We start from the raw sequence: 14,766 nt of genomic DNA, 5'->3' as shown, positions 1-14,766 counted from the left end.
ATACAATTATATATGCAAATAAATCTAAAAAAATATCTTTATAGATACAGCTCAAAGAATAAACTTAAACATTAACTCAAACACATTAAAGTTACAACAATCAGGAAGTGCCCCATATTTTGAAAGCACTGCATGCCAATGACTCCTTATATGGCTGTGAATGGGCTACCAATGAGCTTACGCTTTCAACGTATTCCCCAAGGTGTCTACAGCATTGTGACGTATTTTTACGCATTTATGTTTAAGAATAGCCGTAAGGGACTACATTGAGCAAGTGGCCACATGATGGCTCCCGCAGAAAATCTTGCGTAAAGTACAGAGGTAGCCATTATTCCAATCGCTTCTAATGAGAAACCAATTGTCCCGGTGGATAAATTATTGAATAGATATGTGAAAAACACCTTGAGGATTGATTCTGAACAACGTTTGCCATGTTTCTGTCGATATTATGGAGCTAATTTGGAAAAAAGTTTGGCGTTGTAGTGACATTTTCCGGTTGATTTCTAAGCCAAACGTGAAAAAAGGAACATTTGCTATCTAACTGGGAGTCCCGTGAGTGAAAACATCCGATGTTCTTCAAAGGTAAATGATTTAATTTGATTGCTTTTCTTATTTTTGTGAAAATGTTGCCTGCTGCTAGCAGGGCATAATGCTATGCTAGGCTATGATAAACTTACACAAATGCTTGTCTAGCTTTGGCTGTAAAGCATATTTTGAAAATCTGAGATGACAGGGTGATTAACAAAAGGCTAATATATTTCATTGGTGATTTTCATGAATAGGAATATTTTCTAGGGATATTTATGCCCGATGCGTTATGCAAATTAGTGTCAGGCGATGATTACGCTCCCGCATGCGGGATGGGGAGTTAGTAGAGGGTAAATTAAGTGTAATTCAGTGTAATTATGTATTGCATTAAAATTCTATATCTCCTGTCACGTTCTGACCTTAGTTCTTTTGTTATGTCTTTGTTTTAGTATGGTCAGGGCGTGAGTTGGGTGGGTTGTCTATGTTAGTTTTTCTATGATTCGCTATTTCTGTGTTTGGCCTGGTATGGTTCTCAATCAGAGGCAGCTGTCAATCGTTGTCCTTGATTGAGAACCATATTTAGGTAGCCTGTTTTCTATTGTGTTTCGTGGGTGATTATTTTCTGTTCTGTGTTTGTATTTCACCGTTCAGTACTGTTTTAGTTTCGTTCTCGTGTTTTGTTGTTTTTGTGCAAGTATTCGTTTTCATTAAAAGAGAATATGAATACTTACCAAGCTGCACCTTGGTCCTCCTCTCTCTCTCCCAACGACGAGCGTTACATCTCCTATCCTAAAAATGTATGCAATTGTATCTATGGGCATGACGCTTCTGGCAACAGGCATCTGAAATCATCAATGGCGTAGTCAACAAAATAACAAAAACAAACATCAAATATCTTCAGCATGGGGGGTTCCAGTAGTCCAATGAGAAGTGGAAGTAGAGAGGAGGAGAGCCAGATAAGTGACGGGAGGAGGAAAATGATAAAGCACCTCTCTTCCCATATGCATTGGTGGCTTGAGCCATCGTAGGAGGCTAGCACCTGGACTGACAGAGACAACAATGGAGCCTTTACAAGCCTCTCCACTGTGAAAACCAAAAGTGGCCAATTAGGTAATTATACCATCCACTACTTCTATTCTTCCATTTTACTTTACAAGGGTGGTGTGTTCATGTAATAGAAGGTTAACAAGGGGGGTGTTTGTGTATTCAAAAGGTGCACCGCTTAATGTGGAAGCGCAGATGTACAGTATGAAGTGTGTGTGTGTGTGTGTGTGTGTGTGTGTGTGAGAGTGAAAGGTCAAGGACTAAAGTATATCAATGTTGTATTTTACATTTTATTTAGTCAACAAGTGTGGATTAGATGTTGTTTGTTTCTGGGGTTTCCTACTGTAGATGGTAACTGGCTAACAACATACTAGAACTGGCTAACTAATCTAATCTGGTGTTTAAAATTACAAGCATTTGCACATTGGATCAGGATATATTCTTTATATATTCTTCAAGAATGATATATTCTTCAAGAATCAATGGGTATATATATATATATATATATATATATATATATATATATATATATATATATATATATATATATATCAATAATTTAAAAGTAAAAACATTTCTGAAAAAAAGGTTACATTAGTGTCCATGAGGACTGCATGGCAGTCATAACTCAGTAATCAGTACAGGTCTTGATTTCCTAAAGTTTCCACCTACTCATCCATTTAGCCTTTGAAAATGAACAGAATAACAACAGCATATAACAGAATGAAAACATAATATAAACAGAATAATGGAATAATATTGGATAAGAATAACGTAACAGAATAGCAATAGAATAACAAATAATAACAAAATGATACGACAGAATGACAACAGAATATAACAATGTAAAATAACATAACAGAGTAACAAAAGAATATAACAGAATCACAAAACGGAATAACAATATAATAACAGAATATACACTGATCTCAACAGCAATGGCTCTAGATCGAGAGTAGTGCTGTTACTGCTGCTCAACCAAATCTTAACCTTAAACATTCCACTACTATAAATGGGGAAATGCTGTTATAATCTCAAAATCAGTAGGGATAGTCTTCTCTCTGCGATGCTGTGAACACACTGGGCCTCTCCTCTCTGAGAGGCTGTGAACACACTGGGCCTCTCCTCTCTGCGATGCTGTGAACATACTGGGCCTCTCCTCTCTGAGAGGCTGTGAACACACTGGGCCTCTCCTCTCTGAGAGGCTGTGAACACACTGGGCCTCTCCTCTCTGAGAGGCTGTGAACACACTGGGCCTCTCCTCTCTGAGAGGCTGTGAACACACTGGGCCTCTCCTCTCTGAGAGGCTGTGAACACACTGGGCCTCTCCTCTCTGCGAGGCTGTGAACACACTGGGCCTCTCCTCTCTGAGAGGCTGTGAACACACTGGGCCTCTCCTCTCTGAGAGGCTGTGAACACACTGGGCCTCTCCTCTCTGCGAGGCTGTGAACACACTGGGCCTCTCCTCTCTGAGAGGCTGTGAACACACTGGGCCTCTCCTCTCTGAGAGGCTGTGAACACACTGGGCCTCTCCTCTCTGAGAGGCTGTGAACACACTGGGCCTCTCCTCTCTGAGAGGCTGTGAACACACTGGCCCTCTCCTCTCTGCGAGGCTGTGAACACACTGGGCCTCTCCTCTCTGAGAGGCTGTGAACACACAGGGCCTTTCCTCTCTTGGCTGTGATCAAAGAGGTTGGGAGGACGTTTTCTTCTTCTTCCCCTGCCTAGGCCTCACGACAGTCAATGATAAATAATAGAACTCATATGTAGCCCAGGGAAGTCAGAACATAGCATCTCCCCAGAAATCAAGGCGCCACGATCAAAAGATTAACTGTGAAAATGTATGCTTGGGAGACAAAACAAAAATGTAATGAGTGTGTCAGTGTATGTGTATGCGTAGGGAAAAGGGGGTGCAGTGTGTGTATGTGTGTGCGTGCATTAAGGTGTGTAAATGACTCAAGACTGTACTATGTGTGGGTGAGCGAGAGAATGCAAGAGCAAGTATGAGAGGGAGAAAGACAGAGCGAGTATAAGTGAAAAGGAGAAATCAAGAGCATAGACACAGGAGTCCTCTCATACTTTAATCAACACAATTAGTTCCAGTGAACTGTTCCTATCACGCACAATCATATTTCATCGGAATGAGATGCATGATAGTAATATGTGTGCTCAATGCTGCTAGTTGTTTCTGCTGATGCCATCCCACAGGGCACACACTGGTTGAATCAACATTGTTTCCACGTCATTTCAACGAAATTACCTTCAACCAATGTGGGATAGATGTTGAATTGACGTCTGTGCCCGGTGGGATCCTTCATGTTTCTTGGTGATTACCTCTTCCCTGCCTTTCTCTACCAATTTCCATGGTCATACAAATTGAGACTGAAGCATCTAGGGACAAAATGCAAACCAGTTACAAACTATTGCATCTTTCATTACTGTCCAGAGGAAGTTGAAATAGGCAAAAAAATACAAATTTAAAGATGGACGCCATTATAGAGTGTGTGTTACTGATCTGATGTAGTTTCTTTGTGTCCGTTCCACTCTAATAAGCATTGATCTGATGAAGCGCCTTTGTGTCAGTTCCACTCTAATAAGCACTGATCTGATGAAGCGTCTTTGTGTCAGTTCCACTCTAATAAGCACTGATCTGATGAAGCGTCTTTGTGTCAGTTCAACTCTAATAAGCATTGATCTGATGTAGCGTCTGTGTCGGTTCCACTCTAATAAGCACTGATCTGATGAAGCGTCTTTGTGTCAGTTCAACTCTAATAATCACTGATCTGATGTAGCGTCTGTGTCGGTTCCACTCTAATAAGCACTGATCTGATGAAGCGTCTTTGTGTCAGTTCAACTCTAATAAGCACTGATCTGATGTAGCGTCTGTGTCGGTTCCACTCTAATAAGCACTGATCTGTTGTAGTTTATTTGTGTCAGTTCCCCTCCAATAAGCACGGATCTGATGTAGCTTCTTTGTGTCAGTTCCACTCTGATAAGCACTGATCTGATGTTTATTTTTTATTCTGGGAGTAAACAAAGCAGATGGCATACTGCATCTTGGTAACCCATGCACTAGGCAGTGGCACAAGTACGCTCAAGTATTATTTTGTTTTTTGATAGGGGAAATGTTTTATACTATATTAGTCTGGAGCAATTGTTTTAGTGCACCAGCCATTGTTTATAGTACCTCACATTGTAGGAAACTATGCAGATTTGGTGTATATTGAAATGGTCTCAAGTTAGGACTTTGCAGTGCTATTGGCTGAAAGTGGGGCATTGGGAAGATGAAGTCAGAGAATGTGTGGCGTATAGACCTGCCTGGATTCTTCTGGAACATTCTGATTTCCCATGCAGAATCAGCTTCAAAGCAGTCTGGCACAATCCCCCAGAGTACCTCAAACTGCAGGATGTGGTGAGTCAACACACATCAGCCAAACTACTAACACATATATTTGATATGTATGCAAAAGTGGTTGTTAAAAGTATTTGATCATATATCTAAAATACAATTTCATTGTATGCCTGACCTGTGGCCATAAAACATTTTTGGGAGCTTGAATGTATTCTTATTTGTGAGACTGGTCAACAAAGGAGGCACTAGAACATTCTCAATGACGCTGAAGTGATCAGTGAATTGGCCCTCAAGTAGTCAATGCAAGACTTATCCTGACTAGACCGGCCATGATACATGAGTGAGCTTTGCAAAAATAAATGTACACACGTTATTCAATTATTTAATCTACATTGCTAGTGCACGTCAACGAGCGTCTGCGTGGCCAAATGCTAAAATAGAATAGGGTTACAAGTCCAATCTCCTTATTGGTAAAAAAAATAAAAAGTACAAACCCACTTGGGTGCTTGAAAGATTAACAACTGGAGTAGAGAAACACACAATTTAGTATGACTGAGGGTCAAAAGTATACAAAGAACCAGCTAAAAAGAACCACTAGGCAACCCTGAGCTGAGCAAGTGTAATGGCTCTCGATGGTGGTAGAAAGAGTAGACCAAGGCGCAGCGTGGAAAGTGTTCATGATTTTAATTCAACAAAACACTTGTACAAAATACCGAAAATGAAAACGCACAGTTCTGTCAGGCAACAGTAACTAAACAGAAAACAAGATCCCACAACCTAATGGTGGGAAAAAGGGCTGCCTAAGTATGATCCCCAATCAGAGACAACGATAGACAGCTGCCTCTGATTGGGAACCACACTCGGCCAAAAACAAAGAAACAAAAAACATTTTCCCATCCGAGTCACACCCTGACCTAACCAAACATAGAATAATAAGGATCTCTAAGGTCAGGGCGTGACAGCAAGGCAGTTAACCCACTGTTCCTAGGCTGTCACTGCAAATACGAATTTGTTCTTAACTGACTTGCCTAGTTAAAAGGTTATATGAAAAAAAATGTAAAGGTGTCCATATGCACGTCAGGTAAAATAACAACCCAATATCCATCTCACAGGATGGACTAGCAACAGCTTCATCTTAAGCAAAGTACATTGTCTAGACATGGAAGCTGTTAGTCGGCTACAGACTCTTACATTGAAGTGATAGACAACAACATAAAGGGGCTAAGAGAGGTCCTTCAGGAATGAAAGCTAGTTGTCGTTACATTAACATTTGAGTAATTTAGCAGAAGCTCTTATCCAGTTAGCTATCTGAAGATGAATGCACTAGGTAGGAAAACCACATATCCCAGTCATAGTAAGTACATTTTCCTCAAAGTAGCTATTTGCAAAGTTAGAGCTAGTAAGGTGGAAAAAAGTAAAGTATGTTTTCTGAAGATAGGCAAGGACTCTGCTGTCCTAGCTTCAGGGGAAAGCTGGTTCCACAATTAGTGTGCCAGGACAGGGAAGAGCTTGGCCTGGGCTGAGTGGGAGCTGCCCTCCTGTACTCGGATTGTGGTGTAGGGTTTGAGCATAGCCTGAAGATAGGGAGGGGCAATTCTTCTTGCTGCTCCGTAGGCTAGTACCATGGTCTTGTAGTGGATGCGAGCTTCAAGTGTGAGGAGGACCGGGGTGACATAGGATAACTTGGGAAGGTTGAACTTAACCTCTTAAGTCGACCCTCTACTTTTTTGAACATTCTGTTAAAAATCGCGCAACATTTCAGCGCCCTGCTACTCATGCCAGGAATATAGTATATGCATTTGCTTAGTCTGTGTGGATAGAAAACACTCAGATGTTTATAAAACTGGTTAAATCACTGCTGTGGCTTTACCAGAACGGCATTTACATCGAAAAGCACAGGAAAAACTGATCACTGAAAATGGGAAAATATATCCATGCGCTACTTGAACCCATTGATAAAGGTGAACCACAATTAATTGACTGAGGTTGCAGTACCTACAGCTTCCACACGGTGTCTAGAGTCTTGTCATTTCCCTTCGAGTTTTTTCTTGGTCAAACACATACCGTATCTCCTATGGTCTAGGACCGGATATTTTCATTGAGTTTCTAGCCGGACATTTTTCCAGACGGACAGCTAATGATCTTTACATCGCCTCCTGATGAATTTTATCGCTTATTAACGTTTACTAATACCTAAAGTTGCATTACAAATGTATTTCGAAGTGTTTTGTGAAAGTTTATCGTCGACTTTTTGAATTTTAAAAAATGACGTTACGTTTTGAAACAATGTTTTTTTCGTTTATCACACAGTCTACATATAACGATATCTAGGCTTTATATGGACCGATTTAATCGAAATAAAGACCCAAATAGTGTTTATGGGACATCTAGGAGTGCCAACAAAGAAGATGGTGAAAGGTAATGAATGTTTTCTATTTTATTGTGCGGTTTGTGTAACGCCGAAATGCTAATTATTTTGTTTACGTCCCCTGTGGGTCTTTTTGGGTGTTACATGCTATCAGATAATAGCTTCTCATGCTTTCGCCGAAAAGCATTTTAAAAATCTGACTTGTTGCCTGGATTCACAACGAGTGTAGCTTTAATTCGATACCCTGCATGTGTATTTTAATGAACTTTTGAGTTTTAACTAATACTATTAGCATTTAGCGTAGCGCATTTGCATTTCCAGAGCTCTAGTTGGGACGCAAGCGTCCCGAGTAGAAGCAACAGGTTAAGGCAGATTGCAGCATTCTGGATAAGTTGCAGCGGTTTGATGGCACAAGCGGGGAGCCTAGCCAACAGCGAGTTGCAGTAGTCCATATAGGAGATGACAATTGCCTGGATTAGGACCTGTGCCACTTCCTGTGTGAGGGAGGGTCAAACTCTATGGATGTTGTAGAGAATGAAAGGGTGTTGTCCAGGGTCACGGCAAGTTTCTTCGCACTCTGGTAGGGAGACCCCGTGAAGTTGTCAACCATGATGGAGAGGTCTTGCAGCGGGCAGGCCTTCCTCGGGAGGAAGAGCAGCTGTGTCTTGTCGAGGCTGAGTATGAGGTGGTGGGCCGACATCCAAGTAGAGATATCTGCCAGGCATGCAGAGATGCGTGTCGCCACCTGGGTGGCAGAAGGGGGCGGGGGGAGAAAAGTAGTTGAGTGTCATCCACATAGCAATGATAGGAGAGACCATGTGAGAACATGCCTGAGCCGAGTGATTTGGTGTATAGAGAGAAGAGGAGAGGGCCTAGAACTGAGCACTGGGGGACACAAGTAGTGAGAGTATATGGTGCACAGATCCTCTACACATCATCTGGTAGGAGCGGCCTGACAGGTAGGATGCAATCCAGGAGTGTGCAGAGCCTGAGACGCCCAGCCCCGAGAGGATAGAGAAGAGGATCTGATGGTTCATGGTGTCATAGGCAGCGAATAGATCTAGGAGGATGAGAACAGGGGAGAAAGAGTTCGCTTTGGCAGTACGGAGAGCCGTGACACAGATGAGCAGTCTCAGTTGAATGACCCATCTTGAAGCCTGACTGGTCAAGAAGATCATTCTGAGATAGAGAGCTGGTCAGAGACTGCACGCGTGTTTTGGAAAGAAAGAAAATAAGGAATACCGGTCTGTAGTTTAGAGGGGTCAAGTGTTAGTTTATTGAGGTGAGCGACTTGGGACATTTTGAAGTCAGAGGGGACGCAGCCAATGGTCAGGGAAGTGAGTAATGGTAGGTGGTCTGGAGAAGGGAGGAAGGGATGGGGTCGAGCGGGCGGGTGGGATGTCGGGTGGCTAGTTGCATCTGGAGAGAGGGGAGAAAGAGGTGAAGGCATAGGGTAATTATATGTGATTGGGACCAGTGGACTCAATAGGCTGAGTGAATGAGGAGTGAATGTTGTCAACCTTATTTTCAAAATGGTTGATAAAGTCGTCCACATAGAGGGAGAGGGGAGGAGGTGGAGGACTAAGGTGGAAAAGAGTTTCCTATGGTTAGAGGCAGAAGCTAGACATTTAGTGATACAAAGTGGCTTTAGAAGCAAATACAGAGGAAGAGAAGGTAGAGATGAGGGAATGATAGGTCCTCCAGAAGTTTAGTTATCCTCCATTTTCACCCAGCTGCCCGCAGCCCTGTTCTGTAAGCTCACAAGGGGACAGTACGAATCATACAGTGGTTCCTCCTTTAAAAGTTGTGTCATACTGCGGCACACCTTGCGGGCTGCTGCAGCATTCTGTGGCACGTTATCTATTTGTCAGCCAATTTTTCTGTTAAGAAGTGTATCTATATTTCCATGTCTAACAATTGTATTTTCATCGACATTTATAATGAGTATTTCTGTAAAATGATGTGGCTCTCTGCAATATCACCGGATGTTTTTGAAACTAGTGAACGTAACGCGCCAATGTATACTGCGATTTTTTTATATAAATATGCACTTTATCAAACAAAACCTATATGTATTGTGTATCATGAAGTCCTATGAGTGTCATCTGATGAAGATCATCAAAGGTTAGTGATTAATTTTATCTCTATTTATGCTTTTTGTGAAAAATGGCAGGGTTTTTCTGTGACTTGGTGGTGACCTAACATAATCGGTTGTGGAGCTTTCGCTGTAAAGCATTTTTGAAATCAGACACTGTGGCTGTATTAACGAGGATTTTATCTTTAAAATGGGGCCTAATACTTGTATGTTTGAGAAATTGGATTTATGAGATTTCTGTTAATTTGTATTTGGCGCACCGCTAGCAGAACCCCAGTCCTTGACAGGTTAAGAATATCATGGAATATTTGAACATTTTTGTTTCTCCAATGCTTGTCTCAGAGCAGCGCTAAACGGTCCTGAAATAGACATCCACAGTGGGAAGGCTATGTATTCTGGTCCCATGGTATCGCTCTTCGGTTACACATCCTTGGAATAGCAGAACAGCAGAACGGTCTGGGCAGCCCTTGCTGTGCCTGGTGAGCAGTTCTGTTGTGAGAAGAGGAATAGAAATGTCAGGGTGAACCGACAACCTGACGAACCCGCTACGTATGTTGACTGCCTGTCGGAGGTGAAGTTCCAGAGCTCACAGATGTGCCTGGCATGGATTGTGACTCCATCTCGTTCCTCGCCCTTTTCAATGCGTCATTCTCCACCTGACTCTCCGCCAATGCCGCCTGACTCTCCGTTAATACCGCCTGGCTCTGAACCAATGCATCAGCCATCGCCCATATCTCTGCCCCCAGAGAATGTTTCTCTTTCTGATGGTCTGCCTTCAATGACTCGATCTCGCTCTTCAAAGTTTGAATGTAAATCCATGAGCACCTTCATCAGATGAGCAGAATGGTACCTCCCTGATCTCCCATCATCAGATGAGCAGAATGGTACCTCCCTGAGCTCCCATCATCAGATGAGCAGAATGGTACCTCCCTGAGCTCCCATCATCAGATGAGCAGAATGGTACCGCCCTGAGCCCCCATCGATTATAGTGGCCTATGATAGAAACGGTAGATGAATTAAGTATTAAAAGTGACTCCACCACACAAATGCTCCACCACAAGAATCTAGCTTAACTAATTAATCGACTGCTGTTCTTTACTGTATGCTGCACATTTTGATTTAATTTCCAGCGAGACTATTCAAGCCATTGACTCACTGATGAACTCACCCACTCACTGTGGGCATCACAATATCGCTCTAATCACATTCAGAAGACAGTTGAAGAAACTTGTATGGACTTATGGAAAGGCTCGGTAAGAAATGTTTTTTATATATATATATATATATATATATATATATATATATATATTAATATATTTTAATTCTCAGAACATTAACCATGTGTGCTGTTTTTTGTACTGTTCTGTAGTTGCGACCCAATGATTCGTCTGACAAACTAAGAACTTTGCATCCTGACGGCCCAGGCATGGATCAAAGCTGGCGAGACATTCAATAACGTCATCTTCACAGACGAATCAATCGTGGCCCTTGAGCAATTTGGTCAAAATTGCTACAGAAAACAAAGGAAGAAGATCAAGCAGGCGGAGTCCCAAGCATTCGCTCAAACTCAATGTGTGGGAGACAATTTTGCGCCAGGGATCAGGCCTATATTTGATTTTTGATGGTAAGTTAGGTTATTTACAAAGCAAAAGGTACATAAAATATTGTAGTAAGTAGAACTTTATGTAGTAAAATAAAGGTTAAATACATTTCCTTATAAAAGACCTACAACACCTTCGGTAGGACTACAGTAAATCGTAAAAAACGTTTAAAATAATCTCTACATGTAGGTCTCCTGATTTAAAACCGTTTGAACTTGTTTGGCATCAACTGAAAACATTCATCCGTAACTGTGCCAAGCCGACAAGCACAGGTGAACTGGTCAAGTCCATCAAGATGTTTTGGATATTGATGATACAACAAATATATTGATCATCTCAGCAAGGTTTTACCTGTGGTTGTGGAGCTGGGTGGAAGTGCGACTAAAATGTAGTTCATATAAACATCTACATTTGAATGTCTTTTTTCTCTTTGTTTTATTAACAAAAGCATAAAGATGTTGATGAATAAATACTGTACTGCTGTTTTGAGTTAGAAATGTAACACTTTAGAGTACTTATGCATCAAATACATTGCAAGTTGAGGGATTTTCACAACAGTAGCCGGGCTATAAAAAGTCTATTGTTCTGCTAATAAGAAACATTTGCATGATGGGCTACACCTGCAAAGACACAGCATCTTGTTAACATTCTTTATTGTAACCACAATGTCACACAATTTGTATCTACCTTCCCAATTACTTTTAGAGTTTGGGATTTACAAATGTGCGCATTATTAGTTACACTGTTTGTTTTAGTTTGATCGTGCAGACTTTTTTTCTTTAAATGATTGTTTTATGTAGGATGCTACATTTTTGACCAGTTACAATTGTAAGTAGGACCTAATAAAACAAATCCTACTTCTATTAGGCTGTTAAGCCTCAGCCTACCTCAACCAGTTAAGTAATTTTATATGTCTAGGCTCCGAAGAAATAGACTCCCATTAAGCCCTCTTGTTGTTTGTAAAGTGAAATTCAAATTAAGATTATTATTTAAATGAATTGCTCGACTGTTGTAGGTTCTCCATCTGTTGGTGTGCAAAACCTGCATTACAAGTTAGCTATATTTTCAGCACCAGCCCCTGTTCACCTCCTATTGATTCCGCTGCGGTTGCCAGCAGTTGTTTTTTAATTTGAACCTTTATTTAAACTAGGCAAGTCAGGTAAGAACAAATTCTTATTTACAATGACAGCCAACCCCGGATGACGCTGGGCCAATTGTGAGCCACCCTATGGCACTCCCAATCACCGTCGGATGTGATACAGCCTAAATTCGAACCAGGGACTGTAGTAAAGCCTCTTGCACCAAGATGCAGTGCCTTAGACCGCTGCGCCACTCGGGAGCCATGACCAATATAAACTCAGCAAAAAAAGAAACGTCCCTTTTTCAGGACCCTGTCTTTCACAGATAATTAGTAAAAATCTAAATAACTTCACAGATCTTCATTGTAAAAGGTTTAAACACTGTTTTCCATGCTTGTTCAATGAACCATAAACATGCACCTGTGGAACGGTCGTTAAGACACTAACAGCTTACAAACGGTAGGCAATAAAGGTCACAGTTATGAAAACTCGGACTCCGAAAAACACCAAAAGAAAGATGCCCAGGGTCCCTGCTCATCTGTGTGAACGTGCCTTAGGCATGCTGCAAGGAGGCATGAGGACTGCAGATGTTGCCAGGGCAATAAATTGCAATGTCTGTACTGTGAGATGCCTAAGACAGTGCTACAGGGATACAGGGTGGACAGCTTCATCATCCTCGCAGTGGCAGACCACGTGTAACAACACTTGAACAGGATGGATACATACGAACATCACACCTGCGGGACAGGTACGGGATAGCAACAACAACTGCACGAGTTACACCAGGAATGCACAATCCCTCCATCAGTGCTCAGACTTTCAGCAATAGGCTGAGAGAGGCAGTGCTCAGACTTTCAGCAATAGGCTGAGAGAGGCTGGACTGAGGGCTTGTAGGCCTGTTGTAAGGCAGGTTCTCACCAGACATCACCGGCAACAACGTCGCCTATGGGCACAAACCTACCGTCGCTGGACCAGACAGGACTGGCAAAAAGTGCTCTTCAATGTCGATTCGCAGTTTTGTCTCACCAGGGGTGATGGTCAGATTCACGCTTATCTTCGAAGGCCTGAGCGTTACACCGAGGCCTCGACTCTGGAGCGGGATCCATTTGGAGGTGAAGGGTCTGTCATGGTCTGGGGCAGTGTGTCACAGCATCATGAGACTGAGCTTGTTGTCATTGCAGGCAATCTCAACGCTGTGAGTTACAGGGCAGACATCCTCCTCGCTCATGTGGTACCCTTCCTGCAGGCTCATCCTGACATGACAATGCCACCAGCCATACTGCTCGTTCTGTGCATGATTTCCTGCAAGACAGGAATGTCAGTGTTCAGCCATGGCAAGCAAAGACTGCAGATCTCAAACCTATTGAGCATGTCTGGCACCTGTTGGATCGGAGGGTGAGGGCTAGGGCCATTCTCCCCAGAAATGTCCAGGAACTTGCAGGTGCCTTGGTGGAAGAGTGGGGTAACATCTCACAGCAAGAACTGGCAAATCTGGTGCAATCCATGAGGAGGAGATGCACTGCAGTACTTAATGCAGCTGCTGGCCACACCAGATACTGTGTTACTTTTGACCCCCCTTTGTTCAGGGACACATTATTTAATTTCTGTTCGTCACATGTCTGTGGAACTTGTTCAGTTTGTCAGTTGTTGAATCTTATGTTCATACAAATATTTACACATGTTAAGTTTTGAAAATAAACGCAGTTGACAGTGAGAGGACGTTTCTTTTTTTGCTGATATATATTTTTAAATCAGAACATTAACCGTGTGTGTAGGTAGATGCTTGTATAGGTAGATGTGGAAAGATAGATACAAATGATTTGTTGCAAGTTCGGGGGTTTGACACCTAGCTCGGCTATTAAACAATTCTTTAGTTAAGGTTGAATAGTCTATTGTTCAGCTAATAGCCCATCCTGCTACGCTTGTGAAAAAGTATTAATATTCGTTTTTCCTTTGGGACCCAAATGCATAATGAGTGCTCTCTAACTCCCCCTTGTGGTGGTCTGGAGCAATGGAGCCGTGACGCTGGGTACCTCTAAGTCCCGCGGTGTAAGTTTGCAACTTTTAAATAAGGAACCACTGTAGGATGCGCAAAGGGAGGAGAGTAGGTTCAAAGAGGCAGAATCAGGAGACAGGAGGGAGAAGGATTTAAGTTGTGCATGCAGGGTACACTAAATTAGAAGGGTTGCAGCCAAGGCGTGGGGAGTGTCTGTACAGCCTACAGGGAGAAGAGCAAACACTTATAGAAAACACACACATAGTTGACAAAGCTACAAAAGACCAAAATGAGATCATCTGAAAAGAACTAGGCGAGATACAAAAGTGAGAGACTGGCGTGGAGCCTTCCTCTCATAACTCTGCAGAACCGTTTCAGTTTTGGCGACGAGACTGCTGCTGATACAACCGCCGCTAAAAAAAACAGGGGAGACTGAAGTACTAACGCTAATTGCTAATTGCCTTGCAGAGGGGAAGAGCACACCTCCCGGTACTAATTGCTGATTGCCTAGGAGAGGAAAAACCACTCCCCCTCCAATACAGCCACTGATTACCAAAACAACAACAGTCACAAATTGCCCTGCCCCATAATCCTGGTTGATATGTCAACAATCATCTACAAGTTAATAGCAGTCAGCAGTTTACACACCAAGTAGGCTACTGGGAAGACAGGCAGCACTTGAAGTAGATGGTTCTAGCTTGCA

This window comes from Oncorhynchus nerka, linkage group LG6, assembly GCF_034236695.1.
Source record: "Oncorhynchus nerka isolate Pitt River linkage group LG6, Oner_Uvic_2.0, whole genome shotgun sequence".
NCBI classification, from domain to species: domain Eukaryota; kingdom Metazoa; phylum Chordata; class Actinopteri; order Salmoniformes; family Salmonidae; genus Oncorhynchus; species Oncorhynchus nerka.
Note: the sequence above shows the minus strand (reverse complement) of the source record.